This window comes from Dendrobates tinctorius, unplaced genomic scaffold (genome assembly GCF_039654945.1).
Source record: "Dendrobates tinctorius isolate UK_male_01 unplaced genomic scaffold, ASM3965494v1 ptg000103l, whole genome shotgun sequence".
In the NCBI taxonomy this organism is placed as follows: Eukaryota; Metazoa; Chordata; class Amphibia; order Anura; family Dendrobatidae; genus Dendrobates; species Dendrobates tinctorius.
Genome location: NW_027361771.1, coordinates 29922644 through 29931040, shown reverse-complemented (window position 1 = coordinate 29931040; position 8397 = coordinate 29922644).

Below are 8397 nucleotides of genomic sequence, written 5' to 3'. Positions count from 1 at the left end.
ATCCAGGCTGCGTTTTTGTCTTGTCTCTCCTTTCCCGGTCTGGTCATGTCAGCGGTTAATTTTCCCTGCCTCGTTCCTGTGTCCGGTCTCCTATATCTCTTTGCTGCAACCTGTGTGCAGTGCCAGTTATATTGCTTGCCTTTGGCGTGTGTAGTTGGCTCTGGTGAGTTCCTGATCTGTCCTGCTGCGTACATCTGATGCTACCTTTGTCTGTTGACCTTCCTCTTAACTGCCCCCGCTCCTTATTTCCCTGTGTGTTTGGATTCCCTGGTATTTCACTTTAGCTCGTCCCTCACCTGATCTATATCTCTGCTATAGTCAGGAGAATGGACTGCTCTGATTGTTTCACTTTAGCCCATTGTTTTCATGATTCACAGTATGTCTCCCCAGACCACGCAGATTTATCATCCATGCCCAGAGCTTGATCCTTTTATCACATCTGTAAAACGGGAATGATTGTTCCTCAGGGTCAGGCAACTGCTTCAACAAAGCTAGCTGGTCAGAGGGGCTCCAGGGATAATACACCTGCATCTTTCTTATTCTAGTCGCACTTCTAGGTCCTGATGGGGTTGGTCGTCTGATGTCTACTGTCAGCTTACTCCTCAAAGGTCAATGTCCCCACTATCCACACTATTATGTCAGCTTCTTATGATCTTGTCTGGACAGGATTTAGCGCAACTTGCTTAGGTCAGTAGCACAGGTCACACAAGTAGCTATTCAGTCTGGGTTTGTCTGAGTCTGATCACAGTGTTTACAAGTCCATCTGTTTTGTCTGGGTCTCTGGTTAAATTTTGTCAGTCAAAACATTCATAATACACCTCCCATACTGCTGCACATTCATTCTCAAGCATCATTTATTCACTTGCTATTTTCTTCCCTTGTCTGTGCCTTTTTGTACATCCAAACATTCACACTCTGGTATTTTTGCCTTTTTCAGTATTGGTCCCACCTGTTTCACTGCTTTCCTTTCTTCTCTGTCTTTTACAATTTGCATAGCTGTATTGGATCCCATTGGGGGCACCAACTGTACACAGAAAAAGTTGCCATGGCTTCAACCTTTTTCTACCGACAGCTCACCTTTATTCTGAAATGCCCCTCTAGTGTGCCTAACCATATCTACGGGCGGCCACACGTATCAAGTCAGAGCGAGCCTGCCAATGTGTAGCAGGAAGGCTCCTTGCCTCTCACCCGGTAGACCTACAGGATGTAACGAGAAGGCTCTCTGCCTCTCACCCGTTAGATCAACTGGCTAGAAAAGGAATAGGCCTTTTTCCTTCTAGCCCAGCTCCATGGATTGTGGGAAGGCTACTTCAACTTAGACAGCTCACCTTTATTCTGAAATGCCCCTCTAGTGTGCCTAACCATATCTACGGGCGGCCACACGTAGCAAGTCAGAGCGAGCCTGCCAAGGTATATCCAGAAGGCTCCTTGCCTTCGCCTCTCACCCACAACAAGAAAACCCCGCTGACTAAAGTAAGAAGGCCCAGGTGTGATAGGCCTCTGGCCTACTTTATTAGCCATACAGTCGGCTACCTCCTTTGTTGATCCACAATTTGTTATACAAATCAATCACACAACTAGAAGCAGGTTCAAAACACATTAATGACCAAACAATCACTTACAATTTCCTTCTAAATTAGGCACCATATTTTACTTTCAACTTCAACTTACAAATTTCCATTCCACTTCAATTAAGTACTGTTGCTTTAAAATGCTCAAATCTTATAGCGAGTATTTCAGAACCACAGAGAATCTGAGCACTGCTCTGTGAATCCTCTTATTAGACACTCAGCAGAGATAAGGGGAGAAGAGAAAGTGCGCAGCGCCATCCTTCCCCCTCCCATCAGAATGTAGTGTCCTTCACAGAATTCCGTAGCTCTTTAGACTTATCAAAATCAATTTCTATAAAGAAAGCTCAAAATCACGGGATTTCACTGTAAGAGCAGATAAATGTATAATGAGATAAACTGAGTCTTGCCCTTTTTCTGGCCAAATGCATTCAGGATACTTTACAATGTAATGCCACATATAACACAAACTATATCATTACTCAATTCATTCAGTCTCAGACGTAGATTTGAAATATCTATAACGCATCTGTCTGGGATTTCCCCACAACTAGAAAGGTAACAAATCTCTTAACACAAAAATGATGTGTGATAATTCATTCATACGTGCTCATTCAGGGATTTTTTTTTTCTTTCACTTTTCAGCGGTCATTTGATTTTACAAAGAGAAGATAACAAAAATCCCTTATCTCAATCACTCACTCTGCCTAATTCAGCTCAAAGTGAGTTGAATAATGTCATCTGTCACATACAGAGGACTACTTCTAACGGAACCCCTCATCAATCAGGGATTTATTTATACTCAATTACTCATCTCTCATCTCATTCAGAGGTTCTCATAGACATACATACAAGGATTCACACAGCCTGCCTATCTTGCACCTGCCTATCTTGGATTTGATTGACACTTTAACTTACAGCAGTGTCCACTGACACTCTGAGAACACCAAAGGCAACTTCTTAAACAACAAGAAACATTGAAAACCAAACCAGACCAACCAAAAACCACAGCCCTATACAAAATACAGCCTCATATAATTTACTGCCAATCAAAAACAACAACCACTGCACAGAGTCTATCCCAGACTTTGTTTGTGCTACACAGTACACCAGTACACAACCAGTTAGTATATTAGTATATTGCTAGAACAGATTGACAGATAATACAGATGACAATTATTATCTTATTACTCTATTATTCAACTCTCATACAGACATACTCACCACTCACTGGTGATGTGGGTTCTTTTGAACCGTGTTTGTACAGTCTTACCCAGAGATATGTAGACATCCTTAGAAAGGTTGCAGATGCAGAATCAATGTAAGAATAAATGTTCTCACCTGCTGCAGCCTGGATTCTGCATATTCAACCTCCCAGGAAGCTCCCACATATGGATTCCGAATAGGCTGGTTTCCACGGCCCCACGTTGGGTGCCAAAAACTGTCGTAGCTGTTTTCATTCTGACCAAAGTCAGTTCTGCCAGATCACCAGTGAGTCCGAATTGTGAGGTTTTTCGTCCTTTCTGTTGCAAGCGCTTGGAGACAAAGAGACTTAAACACACAAGCCGTGGTCAAATCACTTTATCTGATGTAATGCAGCAAAGGAAATATTTTTATAGCATTTACAGCAATATGTGACTCAATATGTGGAGCTCATTTGGCTCCCACCATCACCTCAGGGTCATACCTTGTTTACAATGTACCCAGAACATGTTGTTGAGAACAAATATGATAACAAGTATAGTTTCCTTGAAGACAGAGACTACTAGTCTACATAAGAATAAGACATAGCAATAATAGGCAAAAGGCATTTGAAGTCTTAAAGGCAATTAAAGGGATATAAAGCAAACCATTAACTCTTCTATATCAACCGCCACTGACCTTTAGCGCTCTCTACTGTCTCTGTGTTTGGATTCCCCCTTTGTACTACATCACTTCTGGTATTGACTCAGCTCTCTGACTATCCCGCTGCCACCTAGTGGTTGCTTCGCTGTAATTCTGCTGGTCTGCTTCATTGCTGGACATTCAGCCCGTTCTACACTCTGATGCCATCTAGTGGAGTTTGTGTACTCTGCATTAACCCTCAGTATTACATCGTGACATTATAACAGGCCACAAGTGTTCAGCGATACCTTCCGATATTGGGAAATATCGTATCGGATTGATTAGATCGGACCGATACCCCAAAAATATCGGATATCGCCGATTCCGATACCGGAAACCAATGCAAGTCAATGGGACACAAATATCGGAATGAAAATAAACCCTTACTTTCCTTGTAGGTTAATTCTACATGAAGGAAAACAACTAAGAATAATGTAGAATGTATTGGGGGAGGTGGAGGAGACATTAACTCCTTCACCCCCAAGGGTGGTTTGCACGTTCATGACCGGGCCAATTTTTACAATTCTGACCACTGTACCTTTATGAGGTCATAACTCTGGAACGCTTCTATGGATCCCAGTGATTCTGACATTATTTTCTCGTGACATATTGTACTTCATGTTAGTGGTAAAATTTCATTCAAATAGCTTGCGTTTATTTGTGAAAAAAACGGAAATTTGGCAAAAATTTTGAAAATTTCGCAATTTTCCAACTTTGAATTTTTATGCCCTTAAATCACAGAGATATGGCACACAAAAAACTTGATAACTAACATTTCCCACATGTTTACTTTACATCAGCACAATTTTGGAACCAAAATTTTTTTTTGTTAGGAAGTTATAAGTGTTAAAAGTTGACCAGCGATTTCTCATTTTTACAACACCATTTTATTTTTAGGACCACATCACATTTGAAGCCACTTTGAGGGGTCTATATGATAGAAAATACCCAAAAGTGACACCATTCTAAAAACTGCACCCCTTAAGGTGCTCAAAACCACATTCAAGAAGTTTATTAACCCTTTATGTGCGTCACAGGAATTTTTTTGAATATTTAAAAAAAAATGAACATCTAACTTTTTTTCACAAAAAAAATACTTCAGGTTCAATTTTTTTTATTTTACCAAGGGTAACAGGAGAAATTCGACTGCAAAAGTTATTGTGCAATTTGTCCTGAGTACGCTGATACCTGATTTGTGGGGGGGAACGACTGTTTCGGCACATGGCAGAGCTCAGAATGGAAGGAGCGCCGTTTGACTTTTTCAATGCAAAATTTGCTGGAATTCAGATCGGACGCCATGTCACGTTTGGAGAGTCCCTGATGTACCTAAACAGTGGAAACCTCCTACAAGTGACCCCATTTTGGAAACTAGACCCCCCAAGGAAGTTATCTAGATATGTGGTGAGAACTTTGAACCCACAAGGGCTTTACCGAAGTTTATAAGGTACTGCGGTACAATTAAAAAATCATATTTTTTCCACAAAAATGATCTTTTCACCCCAATTTTTATTTTCCCAAGGGTAACAGGACCCTAAAAGTTATTGTGCAATTTGTCGTGAGTATGCTGATACCCCACATGTGGGGGTAAACCACTATTTGGGCGCATGGCAGAGCTCAGAAGGGAAGCAGCGCCATTTGACGTTTTTGGCTGGAATTGAGATCGGACACCATGTCGCGATTTGAAAACCCCTGATGTACCTAAACAGTGGAAACCCCCCACAAATGACACCATTTGGAAACTAGACCCCCTAAGGAACTTATCTAGATGTGTGGTGAGAACTTTGAACCCCCAAGGGCTTCACAGAAGTTTATAACATAAAGCCATACAATTAAAAAATCATATTTTTTCCACAAAAATGATCTTTTCACCCTCAATTCTTATTTTTCCAAGGGTAACAGCACCCTAAAAGTTATTGTGCAATTTGTCCTGAGTACGCTGATACCCAACATGTGGGGGTAAACCACTATTTGGGCGCATGGCAGAGCTCGGAAGGGAAGCAGCGCCATTTCACGTTTTTGGCTGGAATTGAGATCGGACACCATGTCGCGATTGGAAAACCCCTGATGTACCTAAAGAGTGGAAACCCCCCACAAATGACACCATTTTGTAAACTAGACCCCCCAAGGAACTTATCTAGATGTGTGGTGAGCACTTTGAACCCCCCAGTGCTTCACAGAAGTTTATAACGCCCGGGCGTGAAAATAAAAAATTCGTATTTTTTCCACAAACATGATCTTTTAGTCACCATTTTTTTATTTTCCCAAGGGTAACAGGAGAAATTGGACCCCAAAAGTTGTTGTCCAATTTGTCCTGAGTATGCTGATACCCCATATGTGGGAGAAAACTACTGTATGGGCACACGTCGGGGATCGAAAGGGAAGTAGTGACGTTTTGGAATGCAGACATTGATGGAATGGTCTGCGGGTGTCATGTTGCCTTTGGAGAGCCCCTAATGTACCTAAACAGTGGAAACCCCCCACAAATGACCCCATTTTGAAAACTAGACCCCCTAAGGAACTTATCTAGATGTGAGGTGAGCACTTTGAACCCCCAAGGGCTTCACAGAAGTTTATAATGCCAGGGCATGAAAATAAAAAAATCGTATTTTTTCCACAAACATGATCAATTAGTCCCCAATTTTTTTATTTTCCCAAGGGTAACAGGAGAAATTGAACCCCAAAAGTTGTTGTCCAATTTGTCCTGAGTACGCTGACACCCCATATGTGGGAGAAAACTACTGTATGGACACACGTCAGGGCTCGGAAGGGAAGTAGTGACTTTTTTTAATTTTATTATTTTTCCCTAACTAAGGGGGTGATAACGGGGGGTTTGATTCACTATTTATGGCGGTTTTTATTTTTGGCAGCTGTCGCACGCTAAAAGACGCTTTTTATTATAGAAATAGTTTTTGCATCACCACATATTGAGAGCTATAATTTTTCCGTATTTTGACCCACCGAGTCATGTGAGGTCTTATTTTTTGCGGGACGAGTTGACGTTTTTATTGGTACCATTTTCGGGCACATGACATTTTTTGATCGCTTTTTATTCCGATTTTTGGGACGCAGAATGAACAAAAACCAGCTTTTCATGAATTTCTTTTGGGGGAGTGCGTTTACACCGTTCCGCGTGCGGTAAAATTGATAAAGCGGTTTTATTCTTCGGGTCAGTACGGTTACAGCGATACCTCATTTAGGTCGTTTTTTTATGTTTTGTCGGTTTTATGCAATGAAAACTATTTTATATAGTTTTATATATTGCGCTGCCGTGGGGGGATCTGGGAAGCACGGAGGGAGCCCCCTCCCTGCCGATGCTTCCCTTTAACTCCCGGTACACCGCGATCATGTTTGATCGCGGTGTGCAAGGGGTTAACATGTCGGGGCGGTCCGTGACCGCCCCTGACACATTGTGCCGGGTGTCAACTGTTATAATCAGCTGACACCCGGCCGCGATCAGCGGCGCTCACCACGTGGGCGACGCTGATCGCGGTAGACGTACTATCCCGTCCATGGGCATAGGGGCCCGGGTCCCATGGACGGGATAGTACGTCGGATATCAGGAAGGGGTTAAAGGCATAGAGGATTAGCCCAATCAAATGGAATAGCAGGAATTAAATTTTTTTTAAAGACATTCGTAGTTACAAAGATATTGACTATGTTAAGCTTTTTTATATGTTGTCCACTACTTCCATGCTCTTCACCTTCTTTTTTACTTCTCCCACACTTTCTCCTTCATCATCCTCAGCAGCAGCATCTTTTTCATCAACTTCTTCTTCACCTTATTCATCTTCTTCTTCTTCACCTTCTTCCTATTATTCTTTTTTTTTACATTCTTCATATTCTTCTTATTCAACTATTCTTCTTCATATTCTACTTCTTCATCTTCTTCATATTCTTCTTCTTCATCATATTCTTATTTGTGACAGGCATTCCTGTAGTTGTTATCTATAAAAGTTTAAAGATTACACCTTCCGTTCTGCATGTCACAAAAGATTTACAACAGGATTTGTCCGCGTTCAGTTTTGCCTGCAGCAGCAGGTATTTTCCAGGGGCACCACGAGGAGAAACGGACCCCCATACACTGCTTAGTCTTCTTCTGCTTATAATTTAGATAATATCTTTTGCTCTGATTTTTAGTCTTATGCTTAATGTTCTGCTTTTTGTTCTGCAGCTTCTTGTTCTTCTGCTTCTTGGTCTTCTGTCTCTTGTTCTTCTGTATCTTGGTGGTTGTCTTCTTTGTCCTCTTGGTCATCTTCTTCAGGGTCATCTTCTTGGTCTTCTTCGGGGTGGTCTTCAGGGTTGTCATCTTCGGAGTCGTCGTCTTCTTCGGGGTGGTCTTCAGGGTCATCGTCTCCAGGGTCGTCGTTTTCAGGGTCGTCGTCTTTGGGGTGGTCTTCAGGGTCGTCGTCTCCAGGGTCATCATTTTCGGGGTCATCGTCTTCTTTGGGGTGGTCTTCAGGGTCGTCGTCTCCAGGGTCGTCGTTTTCGGGGTTGTCGTCTTCTTCAGGGTGGTCTTCAGGGTCATCGTCTTTATAGTCGTCGTCAGGGAGATCCAGAGTGATTACCAAAAACCATTTCAAAAAGCTTGAACTTGGAAATGTAGAAGAAGGTACAAGAAGGTTGAGGAACTGCTGAGAACCAGCTGACGGTACTGGAACCTGGATTGGTAACCGAAGGTACAAGAGCCAATGGAACTACCGAGGACCAGCTGACGGTGCTGGAATCTGGAGGGGCAGCAGAAGGAACAAGAGCCAATGGCACTACCGAGGACCAACTGATGGTACTGGAACCTGGTTACTAAGCAGGAGGTACCTGTGCTAGAAAGCACTACCAAGGACCAGCAGACGTTGGTGGAACTCGGATACCGAGAAGGAGGCACCTAAGCCAAAGGCTCTGCCTGGAACCAGCTGACGTTACTGGAACCCACGGGGACATATTCAAGATT